Raw genomic sequence first — 22,699 nt, 5'->3', positions numbered from 1 at the left:
TTTACAAATGAAAGAAACAATCTTATTGGTTGCTATGGGCAACTGACCAACTTTTTCCTTTGCAGAGGTTTTGATAAATCTCCCTCATAGTGACTGAAATGCCTGCCTACTACCTACCTATGTAACTATAGCAGATAAGTGATATGTAATGTGTGTTTCTGGAATTAAACAGCTAATATATGATGTGTGTTATGATATTATACAGGTGATATTTATATAGGTGATATATAGTATATGTTTCTGGTGGTATACAGGTGATATTCAATAATATACAGGTGATATTCAATGTTTCTAGTATAGCAAATGTGTGTTCCTGTTTATACACATACTAGGTGACCTACTGTCTATACACAAGTGACCTACCTGCCTACCTATATACCGACCTACTTGCCTTTCTATATAACGACCTACTTATGCAGGGGACATCTAATGTGTATTCCTGGTATTATACAATTGATATCAGATGTTTGTAATGTATTATAGGGGCAACATCTTATGTATGTTCCTGGTATTATACAGGTGATATTTATGTTTATAGTATTAGACAGGTGGCATCTAATGTATGTTCTGTATTATAGGGGGGACATTTAATGTATGTTCCTGGTACTATACAGGGGATATATAATGTATGTTCCTGATATTATACAGGTGATATATAATGTGTGGTCCTGGTATTATACAGGTGATATATAATGTGTGGTCCTGATATTATACAGGTGGTATATAATGTGTGTTCTGATATTATACAGGTGATATATAATGTATGTTCCTGATATTATACAGGTGATATATAATGTGTGGTCCTGGTATTATACAGGTGTTATATAATGTATGTTCCTGATATTATACAGGTGATATATAATGTGTGGTCCTGGTATTATACAGGTGATATATAATGTATGTTCCTGATATTATACAGGTGATATATAATGTGTGGTCCTGGTATTATACAGGTGATATATAATGTCTGTTCCTGGTATTATACAGGTGATATATAATGTGTGGTCCTGGTATTATACAGCTGATATATAATGTGTGGTCCTGATATTATACAGGTGATATATAATGTGTGGTCCTGATATTATACAGGTGGTATATAATGTGTGTTCTGATATTATACAGGTGATATATAATGTATGTTCCTGGTATTATACAGGTGATATATAATGTGTGGTCCTGGTATTATACAGGTGATATATAATGTATGTTCCTGGTATTATACAGGTGATATATAATGTGTGGTCCTGGTATTATACAGGTGTTATATAATGTATGTTCCTGGTATTATACAGGTGATATATAATGTGTGGTCCTGGTATTATACAGGTGATATACAATGTATGTTCCTGATATTATACAGGTGATATATAATGTATGTTCCTGATATTATACAGGTGATATATAATGTGTGGTCCTGGTATTATACAGGTGTTATATAATGTCTGTTCCTGGTATTATACAGGTGATATATAATGTGTGGTCCTGGTATTATACAGCTGATATATAATGTGTGGTCCTGGTATTATACAGGTGATATATAATGTGTGGTCCTGGTATTATACAGGTGATATATAATGTGTGGTCCTGGTATTATACAGGTGATATATAATGTGTGGTCCTGGTATTATACAGGTGATATATAATGTGTGGTCCTGGTATTATACAGGTGATATATAATGTGTGGTCCTGGTATTATACAGGTGTTATATAATGTATGTTCCTGGTATTATACAGGTGATATATAATGTGTGGTCCTGGTATTATACAGGTGATATACAATGTATGTTCCTGATATTATACAGGTGATATATAATGTATGTTCCTGATATTATACAGGTGATATATAATGTGTGGTCCTGGTATTATACAGGTGTTATATAATGTCTGTTCCTGGTATTATACAGGTGATATATAATGTGTGGTCCTGGTATTATACAGCTGATATATAATGTGTGGTCCTGGTATTATACAGGTGATATATAATGTGTGGTCCTGGTATTATACAGGTGATATATAATGTGTGGTCCTGGTATTATACAGGTGATATATAATGTGTGGTCCTGGTATTATACAGGTGATATATAATGTGTGGTCCTGGTATTATACAGGTGATATATAATGTGTGGTCCTGGTATTATACAGGTGATATATAATGTGTGGTCCTGGTATTATACAGGTGATATATAATGTGTGGTCCTGGTATTATACAGGTGATATATAATGTGTGGTCCTGGTATTAAACAGGTAATATATAATAATGTATGTTCCTGGTATTTATACAGGTGATGTATAATGTGTGGTCCTGGTATTAAACAGGTAATATATAATAATGTATGTTCCTGGTATTTATACAGGTGATATATAATGTGTGGTCCTGATATTATACAGGTGATATATATTGTGTGGTCCCGGTGTTATACAGGTGATATATAATGTGTGGTCCTGGTATTATACAGGTGATACATAATGTGTGTTCTGATATTATACAGGTGACATCTAATGTATGTTCCTGGTATTATACAGGTGATATATAATGTGTGGTCATGATATTATACAGGTGATATATAATGTACGGTCTTGGTATTGTACAGGTAATATATAATAATGTGTGGTCCTGGTATTATACAGGTGATATATAATGTGTGGTCCTGGTATTATACAGGTGATATATTATGTGCGGTCCTTGTATTATACAGGTGATATATAATGTATGTTCTTGGTATTATTCATGTGATATATAATGTGTGGTCCTGGTATTATACAGGTGATATATAATGTGTGGTCCTGGTATTATACAGGTGATATATAATGTGTGGTCCTGGTATTATACAGGTGATATATAATGTGTGGTCCTGGTATTATACAGGGGATATATAATGTGTGGTCCTGGTATTATACAGGTGATATATAATGTGTGGTCCTGTTATTATACAGGTGATATATTATGTGCGGTCCTTGTATTATACAGGTGATATATAATGTATGTTCTTGGTATTATTCATGTGATATATAATGTGTGGTCCTGGTATTATACAGGTGATATATAATGTGTGGTCCTGGTATTATACAGGTGATATATAATGTGTGGTCCTGGTATTATACAGGTGATATATAATGTGTGGTCCTGGTATTATACAGGTGATATATAATGTGTGGTCCTGGTATTAAACAGGTAATATATAATAATGTATGTTCCTGGTATTTATACAGGTGATATATAATGTGTGGTCCTGGTATTATACAGGTGATATATATTGTGTGGTCCCGGTGTTATACAGGTGATATATAATGTGTGGTCCTGGTATTATACAGGTGATACATAATGTGTGTTCTGATATTATACAGGTGACATCTAATGTATGTTCCTGGTATTATACAGGTGATATATAATGTGTGGTCATGATATTATACAGGTGATATATAATGTACGGTCTTGGTATTATACAAGTAATATATAATAATGTGTGGTCCTGGTATTATACAGGTGATATATAATGTGTGGTCCTGGTATTATACAGGTGATATATTATGTGCGGTCCTTGTATTATACAGGTGATATATAATGTATGTTCTTGGTATTATTCATGTGATATATAATGTGTGGTCCTGGTATTATACAGGTGATATATAATGTGTGGTCCTGGTATTATACAGGTGATATATAATGTGTGGTCCTGGTATTATACAGGTGATATATAATGTGTGGTCCAGGTATTATACAGGTGATATATAATGTGTGGTCCTGGTATTATACAGGTGATAACTAATGTATGTTCCTGATATTATACAGGTGATATATAATGTGTGGCCCTGGTATTAAACAGGTGATATATAATGTGTGGTCCTGGTATTATACAGGTGATATATAATGTGTGGTCCTGGTATTATACAGGTGATATATAATGTGTGGTCCTGGTATTATACAGGTGATATATAATGTGTGGTCCTGGTATTATACAGGTGATATATAATGTGTGGTCCTGGTATTAAACAGGTAATATATAATAATGTATGTTCCTGGTATTTATACAGGTGATATATAATGTGTGGTCCTGGTATTATACAGGTGATATATATTGTGTGGTCCCGGTGTTATACAGGTGATATATAATGTGTGGTCCTGGTATTATACAGGTGATACATAATGTGTGTTCTGATATTATACAGGTGACATCTAATGTATGTTCCTGGTATTATACAGGTGATATATAATGTGTGGTCATGATATTATACAGGTGATATATAATGTACGGTCTTGGTATTATACAGGTAATATATAATAATGTGTGGTCCTGGTATTATACAGGTGATATATAATGTGTGGTCCTGGTATTATACAGGTGATATATAATGTGTGGTCCTGGTATTATACAGGTGATATATAATGTGTGGTCCTGGTATTATACAGGTGATAACTAATGTATGTTCCTGATATTATACAGGTGATATATAATGTGTGGCCCTGGTATTAAACAGGTGATATATAATGTGTGGTCCTGGTATTAAACAGGTGATATATAATGTGTGGTCCTGGTATTATACAGGTGATATATAATGTGTGGTCCTGGTATTATACAGGTGATATATAATGTGTGGTCCTGGTATTATACAGGTGATATATAATGTGTGGTCCTGGTATTATACAGGTGATATATAATGTGTGGTCCTGGTATTATACAGGTGATAACTAATGTATGTTCCTGATATTATACAGGTGATATATAATGTGTGGCCCTGGTATTAAACAGGTGATATATAATGTGTGGTCCTGGTATTAAACAGGTGATATATAATGTGTGGTCCTGGTATTATACAGGTGATATATAATGTGTGGTCCTGATATTATACAGGTGATATATAATGTATGTTACTGGTATTATACAGGTGATATATAATGTGTGGTCCTGGTATTAAACAGGTGATATATAATGTGTGGTCCTGGTATTATACAGGTGATATATAATGTGTGGTCCTGATATTATACAGGTGATATATAATTTGTGGTCCTGGTATTATACAGGTGATATATAATGTGTGGTCCTGGTATTATACAGGTGATATATAATGTGTGGTCCTGGTATTATACAGGTGACATCTAATGTATGTCCTGATATTATACAGGTGATATATAATGTGTGGCCCTGGTATTAAACAGGTGATATATAATGTGTGGTCCTGATATTAGACAGGTGATATATAATGTGTGGCCCTGGTATTATACAGGTGATATATGATGTATGTTCCTGATATTATACAGGTGATATAAATTGTGTGGTCCTGGTATTATACAGGTGATATATAATGTATGTTACTGGTATTATACAGGTGATATATAATGTGTGGTCCTGATATTATACAGGTGATATATAATTTGTGGTCCTGGTATTATACAGGTGATATATAATGTGTGGTCCTGGTATTAAACAGGTGATATATAATGTGTGGTCCTGGTATTATACAGGTGATATATAATGTGTGGTCCTGATATTATACAGGTGATATATAATTTGTGGTCCTGGTATTATACAGGTGATATATAATGTGTGGTCCTGGTATTATACAGGTGATATATAATGTGTGGTCCTGGTATTATACAGGTGATAACTAATGTATGTTCCTGATATTATACAGGTGATATATAATGTGTGGCCCTGGTATTAAACAGGTGATATATAATGTGTGGTCCTGGTATTAAACAGGTGATATATAATGTGTGGTCCTGGTATTATACAGGTGATATATAATGTGTGGTCCTGGTATTATACAGGTGATATATAATGTGTGGTCCTGGTATTATACAGGTGATATATAATGTGTGGTCCTGGTATTATACAGGTGATATATAATGTGTGGTCCTGGTATTATACAGGTGATAACTAATGTATGTTCCTGATATTATACAGGTGATATATAATGTGTGGCCCTGGTATTAAACAGGTGATATATAATGTGTGGTCCTGGTATTAAACAGGTGATATATAATGTGTGGTCCTGGTATTATACAGGTGATATATAATGTGTGGTCCTGATATTATACAGGTGATATATAATGTGTGGTCCTGGTATTATACAGGTGACATCTAATGTATGTCCTGATATTATACAGGTGATATATAATGTGTGGCCCTGGTATTAAACAGGTGATATATAATGTGTGGTCCTGATATTAGACAGGTGATATATAATGTGTGGCCCTGGTATTATACAGGTGATATATGATGTATGTTCCTGATATTATACAGGTGATATAAATTGTGTGGTCCTGGTATTATACAGGTGATATATAATGTATGTTACTGGTATTATACAGGTGATATATAATGTGTGGTCCTGGTATTAAACAGGTGATATATAATGTGTGGTCCTGGTATTATACAGGTGATATATAATGTGTGGTCCTGATATTATACAGGTGATATATAATTTGTGGTCCTGGTATTATACAGGTGATATATAATGTGTGGTCCTGGTATTATACAGGTGATATATAATGTGTGGTCCTGGTATTATACAGGTGACATCTAATGTATGTCCTGATATTATACAGGTGATATATAATGTGTGGCCCTGGTATTAAACAGGTGATATATAATGTGTGGTCCTGATATTAGACAGGTGATATATAATGTGTGGCCCTGGTATTATACAGGTGATATATGATGTATGTTCCTGATATTATACAGGTGATATAAATTGTGTGGTCCTGGTATTATACAGGTGATATATAATGTATGTTACTGGTATTATACAGGTGATATATAATGTGTGGTCCTGATATTATACAGGTGATATATAATTTGTGGTCCTGGTATTATACAGGTGATATATAATGTGTGGTCCTGGTATTATGCAGGTGATATATAATGTGTGGTCCTGGTATTATACAGGTGAAATATAATGTGTGGTCCTGGTATTATACAGGTGATATATAATGTGTGGTCCTGGTATTATACAGGTGATATATAATGTGTGGTCCTGGTATTATACCGGTGATATATAATGTGTGGTCCTGGTATTATACAGGTGATATATAATGTATGTTCCTGGTATTATACAGGTGATATATAATGTGTGGTCCTGGTATTATACAGGTGATATATGATGTATGTTCCTGATATTATACAGGTGATATATAATGTGTGTTCCTGGTATTATACAGGTGATATATAATGTATGTTCCTGGTATTATACAGGTGATATATAATGTATGTTACTGGTATTATACAGGTGATATATAATGTGTGGTCCTGATATTATACAGGTGATATATAATGTGTGGTCCTGGTATTATACAAGTGATATATAATGTGTGGTCCTGGTATTATACAGGTGATATATAATGTGTGGTCCTGATATTATACAGGTGATATATAATATGTGGCCCTAGTATTATACAGGTGATATACAATGTGTGGTCTTGGTATTATACAGGTAACATATAATGTGTGGTCCTGGTATTATACAGGTGATATATAATGTGTGGTCCTGATATTATACAGGTAACATATAATGTGTGGTCCTGGTATAATACAGGTGATATATAATGTATGGTCCTGGTATTATACAGGTGATATATAATGTATGTTGCTGATATTATACAGGTGATATATAATATGTGGCCCTGGTATTATACAGGTGATATATAATGTATGTTGCTGGTATTATACAGGTGATATATAATGTGTGGTCCTGGTATTTTACAGGTGATATATAATGTGTGGTCCTGGTATTATACAGGTGATATATAATGTGTGGTCCTGATATTATACAGGGGATATATAATGTGTGGTCCTGGTATTTTACAGGGGATATATAATGTGTGGTCTTGGTATTATAAAGGTGATATATAATGTGTGGTCCTGATATCATACAGGGGATATATAATGTGTGATCCTGGTGTTATACAGGTGATATATAATGTGTGGTCCTGGTATTATACAGGTGATATATAATGTGTGGTCCTGGTATTATACAGGTGATATATAATGTGTGGTCCTGATATTATACAGGTGACATCTAATATATGTTCCTGGTATTATACAGGTGATATATAATGTGTGGTCCTGGTATTATACAGGTGTAATATAATGTGTGGTCCTGGTATTATACAGGTGATATATATTGTGTGGTCCTGGTATTATACAGGTGATATATAATGTGTGGTCCTGATATTATACAGGTGACATCTAATATATGTTCCTGGTATTATACAGGTGATATATAATGTATGTTCCTGATATTATACAGGTGACATCTAATATATGTTCCTGGTATTATACAGGTGATATATAATGTGTGGTCCTGGTATTATACAGGTGATATATAATGTGTGGTCCTGGTATTATACAGGTGATATATAATGTATGTTCCTGATATTATACAGGTGACATCTAATATATGTTCCTGGTATTATACAGGTGATATACAATGTGTGGTCCTGGTATTATACAGGTGATATATAATGTATGTTCCTGATATTATACAGGTGATATATAATGTATGTTCCTGATATTATACAGGTGACATCTAATATATGTTCCTGGTATTATACAGGTGATATATAATGTGTGGCCCTGGTATTATACAGGTGATATATAATGTGTGGTCCTGGTATTATACAGGTGATATATAATGTGTGGTCCTGGTCTTATACAGGTGATATATAATGTGTGTTCTGATATTATACAGGTGACGTCTAATGTATTTTCCTGGTATTATACAGGTGATATATAATGTGTGGTCTTGGTATTATACAGGTAATATATAATAATGTGTGGTCCTGGTATTATACAGGTGATATATAATGTGTGGTCCTGATATTATACAGGGGATATATAATGTGTGGTCCTGGTATTATATAGGTGATATATAATGTATGTTCCTGATATTATACAGGTGATATATAATGTATGTTCCTGATATTATACAGGTGACATCTAATATATGTCCCTGGTATTATACAGGTGATATATAATGTGTGGTCCTGGTATTATACAGGTGATATATAATGTATGTTCCTGATATTATACAGGTGATATATATATAATGTATTTTCCTGATATTATACAGGTGACATCTAATATATGTTCCTGGTATTATACAGGTGATATATAATGTGTGGCCCTGGTATTATACAGGTGATATATAATGTGTGGTCCTGGTATTATACAGGTGATATATAATGTGTGGTCCTGGTATTATACAGGTGATATATAATGTGTGTTCTGATATTATACAGATGACATCTAATGTATGTTCCTGGTATTTTACAGGTGATATATAATGTGTGGTCCTGGTATTATACAGTTGATATATAATGTGTGGTCTTGGTATTATACTGGTAATATATAATAATGTGTGGTCCTGGTATTATACAGGTGATATATAATGTGTGGTCCTGGTATTATACAGGTGATATATAATGTATGTTCCTGATATTATACAAGTGATATATAATGTGTGGTCCTGGTATTATACAGGTGATATATAATGTGTGTTCTGATATTATACAGGTGACATCTAATGTATGTTCCTGGTATTATTACAGGTGATATATAATGTGTGGTCCTGGTATTATACAGGTGATAAATAATGTATGTTACTGGTATTATACAGGTGATAAATAATGTATGTTCCTGATATTATACAGGTGATATATAATGTATGTTCCTGGTATTATACAGGTGATATACAATGTGTGGTCCTGGTATTATACAGGTGATATATAATATATGTTCCTGATATTATACAGGTGGTATATAATGTATGTTCCTGATATTATACAGGTGGTATATAATGTGTGCGCTGATATTATACAGGTGACATCTAATGTATGTTCCTGGTATTATACAGGTGATATATAATGTGTGGTCCTGGTATTATACAGGTGATATATAATGTGTGGTCCCGGTATTATACAGGTGATATATAATGTGTGGTCCTGATATTATACAGTGGATATATAATGTGTGGTCCTGGTATTATACAGGTGATATATAATGTGTGGTCCTGATATTATACAGTGGATATATAATGTGCGGTCCTGGTATTATATAGGGGATATATAATGTGTGGTCCTGGTATTATGCAGGTGATATATGATGTATGTTCCTGATATTATAGAGGTGATATATAATGTATGGCCCTGGTATTATACAGGTAATATATAATCTGTGGTCTTGGTATTATACAAGTAATATATAATAATAATGTGTGGTCTTGGTATTATACAGGTGATATATAATGTGTGTTCTGATATTATACAGGTGACATCTAATATATGTTCCTGGTATTATACAGGTGATATATAATGTGTGGTCTTGGTATTATACAGGTGATATATAATGTATGTTCCTGATATTATACAGGTGATATATAATGTGTGGTCCTGGTATTATACAGGTGATATATAATGTGTGGTCTTGGTATTATACAGGTGATATATAATGTATGTTCCTGATATTATACAGGTGATATATAATGTGTGCGCTGATATTATACAGGTGACATCTAATGTATGTTCCTGGTATTATACAGGTGATATATAATGTGTGGTCCTGGTATTATACAGGTGATATATAATGTGTGGTCCCGGTATTATACAGGTGATATATAATGTGTGGTCCTGATATTATACAGTGGATATATAATGTGTGGTCCTGGTATTATACAGGTGATATATAATGTGCGGTCCTGGTATTATGCAGGTGATATATGATGTATGTTCCTGATATTATAGAGGTGATATATAATGTATGGCCCTGGTATTATACAGGTGATATATAATCTGTGGACTTGGTATTATACAGGTAATATATAATAATAATGTGTGGTCTTGGTATTATACAGGTGATATATAATGTGTGTTCTGATATTATACAGGTGACATCTAATATATGTTCCTGGTATTATACAGGTGATATATAATGTGTGGTCCTGGTATTATACAAGTGATATATAATGTGTGGTCCTGGTATTATACAGGTGATATATAGTGTGTGGCCTTGGTATTATACAGGTGATATATAATGTATGTTCCTGATATTATACAGGTGATATATATAATGTATTTTCCTGATATTATACAGGTGACATCTAATATATGTTCCTGGTATTATACAGGTGATATATAATGTGTGGCCCTGGTATTATACAAGTGATATATAATGTGTGGTCCTGGTATTATACAGGTGATATATAATGTGTGTTCTGATATTATACAGATGACATCTAATGTATGTTCCTGGTATTTTACAGGTGATATATAATGTGTGGTCCTGGTATTATACAGTTGATATATAATGTGTGGTCTTGGTATTATACTGGTAATATATAATAATGTGTGGTCCTGGTATTATACAGGTGATATACAATGTGTGGTCCTGGTATTATACAGGTGATATATAATGTATGTTCCTGATATTATACAAGTGATATATAATGTGTGGTCCTTGTATTATACAGGTGATATATAATGTGTGTTCTGATATTATACAGGTGACATCTAATGTATGTTCCTGGTATTATTACAGGTGATATATAATGTGTGGTCCTGGTATTATACAGGTGATAAATAATGTATGTTACTGGTATTATACAGGTGATAAATAATGTATGTTCCTGATATTATACAGGTGATATATAATGTATGTTCCTGGTATTATACAGGTGATATACAATGTGTGGTCCTGGTATTATACAGGTGATACATAATATATGTTCCTGATATTATACAGGTGGTATATAATGTATGTTCCTGATATTATACAGGTGGTATATAATGTGTGCGCTGATATTATACAGGTGACATCTAATGTATGTTCCTGGTATTATACAGGTGATATATAATGTGTGGTCCTGGTATTATACAGGTGATATATAATGTGTGGTCCCGGTATTATACAGGTGATATATAATGTGTGGTCCTGATATTATACAGTGGATATATAATGTGTGGTCCTGGTATTATACAGGTGATATATAATGTGTGGTCATGATATTATACAGTGGATATATAATGTGCGGTCCTGGTATTATATAGGGGATATATAATGTGTGGTCCTGGTATTATGCAGGTGATATATGATGTATGTTCCTGATATTATAGAGGGGATATATAATGTATGGCCCTGGTATTATACAGGTGATATATAATGTGTGGTCCTGGTATTATACAGGTGATATATAATGTGTGGTCCTGATATTATACAGTGGATATATAATGTGTGGTCCTGGTATTATACAGGTGATATATAATGTGCGGTCCTGGTATTATGCAGGTGATATATGATGTATGTTCCTGATATTATACAGGTGATATATAATGTATGGCCCTGGTATTATACAGGTGATATATAATCTGTGGTCTTGGTATTATACAAGTAATATATAATAATAATGTGTGGTCTTGGTATTATACAGGTGATATATAATGTGTGTTCTGATATTATACAGGTGACATCTAATATATGTTCCTGGTATTATACAGGTGATATATAATGTGTGGTCTTGGTATTATACAGGTGATATATAATGTATGTTCCTGATATTATACAGGTGATATATAATGTGTGCGCTGATATTATACAGGTGACATCTAATGTATGTTCCTGGTATTATACAGGTGATATATAATGTGTGGTCCTGGTATTATACAGGTGATATATAATGTGTGGTCCTGGTATTATACAGGTGATATATAATGTGTGGTCCTGGTATTATACAGGTGATATATAATGTGTGGTCCCGGTATTATACAGGTGATATATAATGTGTGGTCCTGATATTATACAGTGGATATATAATGTGTGGTCCTGGTATTATACAGGTGATATATAATGTGCGGTCCTGGTATTATGCAGGTGATATATGATGTATGTTCCTGATATTATAGAGGTGATATATAATGTATGGCCCTGGTATTATACAGGTGATATATAATCTGTGGACTTGGTATTATACAGGTAATATATAATAATAATGTGTGGTCTTGGTATTATACAGGTGATATATAATGTGTGTTCTGATATTATACAGGTGACATCTAATATATGTTCCTGGTATTATACAGGTGATATATAATGTGTGGTCCTGGTATTATACAAGTGATATATAATGTGTGGTCCTGGTATTATACAGATGATATATAGTGTGTGGCCTTGGTATTATACAGGTGATATATAATGTGTGGTTTTGGTATTATACAGGTGATATATAATGTGTGGTCCTGGTATTATACAGGTGATATATAATGTGTGGTCCTGGTATTATACAGGTGATATATAATGTGTGGTCCTGGTATTATACAGGTGATATATAATGTGTGGTCCTGGTATTATACAGGTGATATATAATGTGTGGTCCTGGTATTATACAGGTGATATATAGTGTGTGGTCCTGATATTCTCCAGGTGATATATAATGTGTGGTCCTGATATTATACAGGTGACATCTAATGTACGTTCCTGGTATTATACAGGTGATATATAGTGTGTGGTCCTGATATTCTCCAGGTGATATATAATGTGTGGTCCTGGTATTATACAGGTGACATCTAATGTATGTTCCTGGTATTATTACAGGTGGCATCTAATGTATGTTCCTGGTATTATACAGGTGATATATAATGTATGTTCCTGGTATTATACAGGTGATATATAATGTATGTTCCTGGTATTATACAGGTGATATATATAATGTATGTTCCTGGTATTATATAGGCGATATATAATGTGTGGTTTTGGTATTATACAGGTGATATATAATGTGTGGTCCTGGTATTATACAGGTGATATATAATGTGTGGTCCTGGTATTATACAGGTGATATATAGTGTGTGGTCCTGATATTATTACAGGTGATATATAATGTGTGGTCCTGATATTCTCCAGGTGATATATAATGTGTGGTCCTGATATTATACAGGTGACATCTAATGTATGTTCCTGGTATTATACAGGTGATATATAGTGTGTGGTCCTGATATTCTCCAGGTGATATATAATGTGTGGTCCTGGTATTATACAGGTGACATCTAATGTATGTTCCTGGTATTATTACAGGTGGCATCTAATGTATGTTCCTGGTATTATACAGGTGATATATAATGTGTGGTCCTGGTATTATACAGGTGATATATAATGTATGTTCCTGGTATTAAACAGGTGATATATAATGTATGTACCTGGTATTATACAGGCGATATATAATGTGTGGTCCTGGTATTATACAGGTGATATATAATGTGTGGTCCTGATATTATACAGGTGATATATAATGTGTGGTCCTGGTGTTATACAGGCGATATATAATGTGTGGTCCTGGTATTATACAGGTGATATATAATGTGTGGTCCTGGTATTATAAAGGTGGTATATAATGTGTGGTCCTGGTGTTATACAGGGGATATATAATGTGCGGTCCTGGTATTATACAGGTGATATATAATGTGTGGTCCTGGTATTATACAGGTGATATATAATGTGTGGTCCTGGTATTATACAGGTGATATATAATGTGTGATCCTGGTATTATACAGGTGATATATAATGTATGTTCCTGGGACATACGGATATGTGTAAGGCTGCATTCAAACCACGTTTTGTACATACGGGTGCCGGATCCGGCTGGGGGAGGGGAAAACCGGGCGCTCCCGTTCCCCAGCCGGATCAGCCCCTGACTCCATTTACTTTAATGATCCGACAGGAGTCAAACAGTGACTCCGGTCGGCTCAGTTTTGACCCGTATGCGGTTTCCTGACCGGACCTAAAACCATAGTATACTACGGTTTTAGGTCCGGTCAGGAAACCGCATACGGGTCAAAACTGAGCAGACCGAAGTCACCGTTTGACTCCGGTCGGATCATTAAAGTACATGAGGTAACATCTAATGGATGTTCCTGGTATTATACAGGTGACATCTAATGTGTGTCCTGATATTATACAAGTGATAACAGGTGTATATTATGTATAATACGGGTGATATCTAATGTGTGTTCCTGGTATTTTACTAGACTTGTGTTCCTGGTATTATATTGGGGGTATGGTCTGCTCACAGTTGGCTTCTCTGTTAATCGTCTGCTTGATATGTTATTTGTTTTGGAATGCTTTGTTAAAGGATATATTGATTGTTAATGGGGTATCCACATGGTTAGACTAAGTTCATATTGCGTTTAGGGTTGTCACAAGTTTCCCTCGGCATCCCGCCAAGAACAGGATGCTGACGTATGCTGTGGCAAAGAGAAATGGACACCATTCATTTCAGTGGGCCGAACCTAGTAGGGAGGGGGGGGACGGGGTGCGGTGTGACGGGTTGTGTCGCCGGGGGGGGGATAAATAGCCGTTAACTTATACCGGTATATACCGGTATGCATATACGGCCCAAACAGCACTAGAGCCAATGAAATAAATGGCATCTACTGCTCCCTGCCACAGTATTCATTCTACCTTGTATGTTCTTGGTGGGATGCAGAGGTATACCTGTGACCGAAGCACTAAACGCAGGATGAATTTAGCCTGAGGGTACGTTCACACATACAGGATCTGCTGCATATTTTTGTGCAACTGATTTTGCTACACAATTACTAAATGTATATAGTTTTATTTCAAGTTTTAGCATTTTGGTATAATAAAAACATTATATATATATATATATATATATATATATATATATATGTAAAATAAATAAATAAAACAAAACAACAAAAAAATTATATGTCACCACATTCCAAGACCCATAACGCTTAATTTTGGGTGTGGCTTGTTTTTTGCAGGAAAAACTAGTTTTTACTGGTATCAGTGTTAGGAACAAATGATTTGATCGCTTTAAAGTGTACCTGTTGTTAACAAAATATTTTCATATAATGTAGATAATACTATTATATGCATATTTGTAATATACATTAAATAAAACATTTTATATTTTCGGCTGACAAAATGCTGTCCCTGCAGCTATTTCCTGTGTGTCTCTGTGAGGAGTCCAAATACAGGAAGTGAGGGCAGGACAAGCAGGACTCTGTGCAGGCTCACTGGCTTGTCAATCATCCTGCTGTGTGAGCTGGGAGAGCCCTGCTTTCCCTCAGTGCACAAAGCCCTGCTTGTCCTCAGTGTACAGAGTCCTGCTTGTCCTCAGTGTACAGAGCTCTGCTTATCCTCAGTGTACAGAGCTCTGCTTATCCTCAGTGTACAGAGCGCTGCTTGTCCTCAGTGTACAGAGCTCTGCTTGTCCTCAGTGTAAAGAGCCCTGCTTGTCCTCAGTGTACAGTGCCCTGCTTGTCCTCAGTGTACAGAGCCCTGCTTGTCCTCAGTGCACAGAGCCCTGCTTGTCCTCAGTGTACAGACCCCGTCTTGTCCTCAGTGCACAGAACCCTGCTTGTCCTCAGTGTACAGTGCCCTGCTTGTCCTCAGTGTACAGAGCCCTGCTTTTCCTCAGTGTACAGAGCCCTGCTTGTCCTCAGTGCACAGAGCCCTGCTTGTCCTCAGTGTACAGAGCCCTGCTTGTCCTCAGTGCACAGAGCCCTGCTTGTCCTCAGTGCACAGAGCCCTGCTTGTCCTCAGTGTACAGAGCCCTGCTTGTCCTCAGTGCACAGAGCCCTGCTTGTCCTCAGTGTACAAAGCCCTGCTTGTCCTCAGTGTACAGAGCCCTGCTTGTCCTCAGTACACAGAGCCCTGCTTGTCCTCGGTGTACAGAGCCCTGCTTGTCCTCGGTGAGAAGAGCCCTGCTTGTCCTCGGTGCACAGAGCCCTGCTTGTCCTCGGTGCACAGAGCCCTGCTTGTCCTCGGTGCACAGAGCCCTGCTTGTCCTAGGTGTATAGAGCCCTGCTTGTCCTCGGTGTACAGAGCCCCGCTTGTCCTCAGTGCACAGAGCCCTGCTTGTCCACCCACACTTCCTGTATTTGGACTCCTCAGAGAGACGCACAGACAATAGCTGTAGGGATAAAAATATACACATTTTTTAACCATTGTATATTACAAATATTCCTATAATGGTAATATCTACATTATATAAAAAGTTTTTTTGTTAACAACAGGTACACTTTAACCATTTTGTGAGAGGTGGACTAACAAATTACTGCTGTTTTCAGAATGTTTTGTACATATTTTTTTTTACAGCTTTCACTGTGCTGGATGAATAATTAAATATTTTTTATAGTTCCCGTTGTTACGGATGTGGCAATAACATATATGTATAGTTTTTTTTAAATTATTTTTATTATTATTACTAAAAAGTATTTTATATGAGGAATTTATGCATTTTATTTTTGGGGAGTTGGGTGGGGGATTTTTTACCTCTTAAGGATGCAGGGCGTAACTGTATGCCCTGCGACCGGCCCCGGTATATAACGCGGGGTCACAGTCCCGGCGGCAAATGAAAGCCGGGACCCTGGGCTAATAGCCTGCGGCACCGATCGTTGTGCCGCGCGCTATTAACCGTTTAGACATGGCGTTCAAAGTTGATCGCCGTGTCTAGAATGAAAGTAAAAGCTTCCCATTAGCTCAGTCGGGCTGATCGGGACCATCGCGGTGAAATTGCAATGTCCCGATCAGCTAGAACGCTAGCGGTGGTCCCCTTACCTGCCTCCGTCGTGTCCGATCGGCGATTGATTGCTCCAAGCCTGAAATACAGGCTTGAGTAGTCGACCGCTGATAACACTGATCTTTGCCATGTCAATGCACGGAAAAAAATGAGCCCTCATACCGGCCCGTACGCGGAAAAATAAAAAAGTTAAAGGGGGTCAGAAGGTGAGAATTTTAAACATATACATTTTCCTGTATATAGTTATGATTTTTTTTAGAAGTACTAAAAAATCAAACCTATATAAGTAGGGTATCATTTTAATCGTATGGACCTACAGAATAAAGATGAGGTGTCAATTTTGCCAAAAAATGCACTGCGTAGAAACGGAAGCCCCCCACATTTACAAAATGGCATTTTTTCTTCAATTTTGTCACACAATGAATTTTTTTTCCGCTTCACCATGGATATTATGGTAAAATGACCAATGTCACTGCAAAGTAGAATTGGTGGCGCCAAAAATAGGCCATAAAATGGAATTTTAGGTGCAAAATTGAAAGCGTTATGATTTTTAGAAGGTGATGAGGAAAAAATTAAAATGCAAAAACGGAAAAACCCTGCGTCCTCAAGGGGTTAAAACTATTTACTATTTATTTTTTACTTTTTAACTAGCCTCACTAGGGGGACTTTCACCAGCAATCTTCTTAACTCTTATATAATACATTGCACTACTACTGTAGTGTAGTTTATTACTGCTGTTTGTCTATGCGGGCATATCTATTTGTGAATTTTTTTGCCTGGTAAAGTCCAGTAATATATGGACGCCATTTTGGAAACCTAAGGGACCCTGTTAATGTCAGTGGGGTCCATTGGGCTCAGTTTCTGTTCTTTCATTCTTCTGTTCCAGTGATAGGGCAGATGAATGGAAAAACTATAGATTCTCCAATGCAGATGTAAACATGTCCTACAAACAAGTGCAAAGTGATGCTCATTCTCCCAATGGATATGTCAAGAAAAAACTAATTTAAAAAAACAGACATTTGATCTTTAAAAGCTTCCTGTTTCTTCCTGTAAATTATTTTATAATAATAAAAAAAAAAAAACAGGACAACAGGATGCAAAAAATTTGATCTCTGTTCCTGGTATTAGGCTAAGTTCACACTACATTAAAGACTCCATCAGACGTATCATCTGAATCCCGCTGAAAGTGGGATGCAAACTTAACTCAAAAGCGTGATCTGTTGCGCTATCCAGTCAGCTGAAAATAGAGCATACAGTGACAATAGACATACAGGTGATATATAATGTGTGGTCCTGGTATTATACAGGTAATATATAATAAAGTATGGTCCTGGTATTATACAGGTGATATATAATGTATGTTCTGATATTATACCGGGGATATATAATGTATGTTCCCGATATTATACAGGTGATATATAATGTGTGGTCCTGGTATTATACAGGTGATATATAATGTGTGGTCATGATATTATACAGGTGATATATAATGTGTGGTCCTGGTATTATACAGGTAATATATAATAATGTATGGTCCTGGTATTATACAGGTGATATATAATGTATGTTCTGATATTATACAGGGGATATATAATGTATGTTCCCGATATTATACAGGTGATATATAATGTGTGGTCCTGGTATTATACAGGTAATATATAATAATGTGTGGTCCTGGTATTATACAGGTGATATATAATGTGTGGTCCTGGTATTATACAGGTAATATATAATAATGTATGGTCCTGGTATTATACAGGTGATATATAATGTATGTTCTGATATTATACAGGGGATATATAATGTATGTTCCCGATATTATACAGGTGATATATAATGTGTGGTCCTGGTATTATACAGGTAATATATAATAATGTGTGGTCCTGGTATTATACAGGTGATATATAATGTGTGGTCCTGGTATTATACAGGTAATATATAATAATGTATGGTCCTGGTATTATACAGGTGATATATAATGTATGTTCCTGGTATTATACAGATAATATATAATAATGTATGGTCCGGGTATTATACAGGTGATATATAATTTATGTTCCCGATATTATACAGGTGATATATAATGTGTGGTCCTGGTATTATACAGGTAATATATAATAATGTGTGGTCCTGGTATTATACAGGTGATATATAATGTGTGGTCCTGGTATTATACAGGTAATATATAATAATGTATGGTCCGGGTATTATACAGGTGATATATAATGTATGTTCTGATATTATACAGGTGATATATAATGTGTGGTCCTGGTATTATACAAGTAATATATAATAATGTGTGGTCCTGGTATTATACAGGTGATATATAATGTGTGGTCCTGGTATTATACAGGTAATATATAATAATGTATGGTCCTGGTATTATACAGGTGATATATAATGTATGTTCCTGGTATTATACAGGTGATATATAATAATGTATGGTCCTGGTATTATACAGGTGATATATAATAATGTATGGTCCTGGTATTATACAGGTGATATATAATGTGTGGTCCTGGTATTATACAGGTGATATATAATGTGTGGTCCTGGTATTATACAGGTGATATATAATGTGTGGTCTTGGTATTATACAGATGATATATAATGTGTGGTCCTGGTATTCTACAGGTGATATATAATGTGTGGTCCTGGTATTATACAGGTGATATATAATGTATTTTCCTGGTATTATACAGGTGATATATAATGTGTGGTCCTGGTATTATACAGGTGATATATAATGTGTGGTCCTGGTATTAAACAGGTAATATATAATAATGTGTGGTCCTGGTATTATACAGGTGATATATAATGTGTGGTCCTGGTATTATACAGGTAATATATAATAATGTGTGGTCCTGGTATTATACAGGTGATATATAATGTGTGGTCCTGGTATTATACAGGTAATATATAATAATGTGTGGTCCTGGTATTATACAGGTGATATATAATGTGTGGTCCTGGTATTCTACAGGTGATATATAATGTGTGGTCCTGGTATTATACAGGTGATATATAATGTGTGGTCCTGGTATTGAACAGGTAATATATAATAATGTATGGTCCTGGTATTATACAGGTGATATATAATGTGAGGTCCTGGTATTATACAGGTAATATATAATAATGTGTGGTCCTGGTATTATACAGGTGATATATAATGTGTGGTCCTGGTATTATACAGGTGATATACAGGGTGGGCCATTTATATGGAAACACTTTAATAAAATGGGAATGGTTGGTGACATTAACTTCCTGTTTGTTGCACATTAGTATATGTGAGGGGGAAAACTTTTCAAGATGGGTGGTGACCATGGCGGCCATTTTGAATCCAACTTTTGTTTTTTCAATAGGAAGAGGGTCATGTGACACATCAAACTTATTGGGAATTCCACAAGAAAAACAATGATGTGCTTGGTTTTAATGTAACTTTATTCTTTCATGAGTTATTTACAAATTTATAACCACTTATAAAATGTGTTCAATGTGCTGCCCATTGTGTTGGATTGTCAATGCAACCCTCTTCTCCCAGTCTTCACACACTGATAGCAACACCGCAGGAGAAATGCTAGCACAGGCTTCCAGTATCTGTAGTTTCAGGTGCTGCAGAATGGGCAAAACAAAAATGGAACAGGACCCTCAGTTTATGAAGAAGATTTTGTTCAGTGATGAGGCAAACTTTTATGTGAATGGTAAAGTTAACAAACAAAACCACCGCTATTCGTCTGACACTAACCCACATTGGATAGATCCCTCCAAGACTGTTGGAACACAAAAATTGATGGTATGGTGTGGTATATGGGGTACAAAGATAGTTGGGGCCATTCTTCATCAATGGAAACCTCAAGGCCACTGGATATGCGAAATTGCTACATGATGATGTGTTTCCCTCTTTATGCACTGAAGCTGGCACATTCCCTGAGTTTTTCCAGCAAGATGGTGTAACACCACATTATGGGTGTCAGGTCCGAGCATTCCTAGATGAACAGTTTCCTGGAAAGTGGATTGGCCATCGTGGGCCAGTTGAATGGCCCCCAAGGTCTCCCGATCTGACCCCCTTAGACTTTTATCTTTGGGGTCATCTGAAGGCAATTGTCTATGCTTTGAAGATACGAGATGTGAAGCACCTGAAACTACGGATACTGGAAGCCTGTGCTAGCATTTCTCTTGCGGTGTTGCTATCAGTGTGTGAAGAGTGGGAGAAGAGGGTTGCATTGACAACCCAAGTGGTCAGAAACTTGTAAATAACTCATGAAAGAATAAAGTTACGTTAAAACCAAACACATAATTGTTTTTCTTGTGGCATTCCCAATAAATTTGATGTGTCACATGACCCTCTTCCTATTGAAAAAACTAAAGTTGGGATCAAAATGGCTGACTTCAAAATGGCCGCCATGGTCACTACACATCTTGAAAAGTTTCCCCCCTCACATATACTAATGTGCCACAAACAGGAAGTTAATATCACCAACCATTCCCATATTATTAAGGTCTATCCATATAAATGGCCCACCCTGTAGTGTGTATAATACTTGACAATGTGTATGGTGTGTTAGGTGAACAGCAGAATGTATTGTGCTTAGCTGTGTGTATAGGGTATAGTTGTGTTTGTGTGCATTATTAAAGGTGATGGATCATTCAGTACTTGCAATGAACTAAAAGTTATATTTCAGGTGGTCTCAGACCCCCAAAGTCTATGCTTCCTGTAAAGTGATGTGCTCTGTGCATCATGTTGTAGTAGGATTCCTCAGGAGTATGTCTTTCCTAGCTCATGGATGTCCCCAGCAGGCTCCATTGGGCAGCTGGCCAGAGAATTGGTGTCTTCGGGGTGTGTTGTAGCATGTGACAGGAGGCTAAGAGTTAAGTGCCAGCTAATCCGCCCAGTCACCATCACAACTAAAACCCTCATTTGCGGTTGCTATAGAGATGGGGTTTCACTTCTGACTGTGCATTATCCATGTTCTAGCCAGCAGCCTCCGAGCTCACTGTCTCGTCCTGTTTCAGATGATGGTGCAGCAAGTGGACGGTGGGAAAATGTGGAATAAAGTCATGAGCAGCAGCAGTGGCTTCATGCAGCAATGTCTATGTGTATCATGAGAGGAGAGCGCGTTCACAGTACTATTTACTACATGTACACAAATGGCGCTTACCGTCACTC

The 22,699-nt window shown here is 35.7% G+C and overlaps 1 protein-coding gene across 15 annotated transcripts in view; it reads left to right on the top strand.

Annotated features, from left to right (window-relative positions):
* Positions 1-22,699, top strand: part of ATP2B2 (ATPase plasma membrane Ca2+ transporting 2) — a 281,828-nt gene that overhangs the window by 3,251 nt on the left and 255,878 nt on the right. The gene's annotated exons all lie outside the window — the stretch shown is intronic.

Source organism: Hyla sarda, chromosome 6 (assembly GCF_029499605.1).
Source record: "Hyla sarda isolate aHylSar1 chromosome 6, aHylSar1.hap1, whole genome shotgun sequence".
Taxonomy (NCBI): domain Eukaryota; kingdom Metazoa; phylum Chordata; class Amphibia; order Anura; family Hylidae; genus Hyla; species Hyla sarda.
The sequence above is the reverse complement of the archived record's forward strand: the minus strand, read 5'-3'. Positions and strand labels throughout refer to the sequence as shown.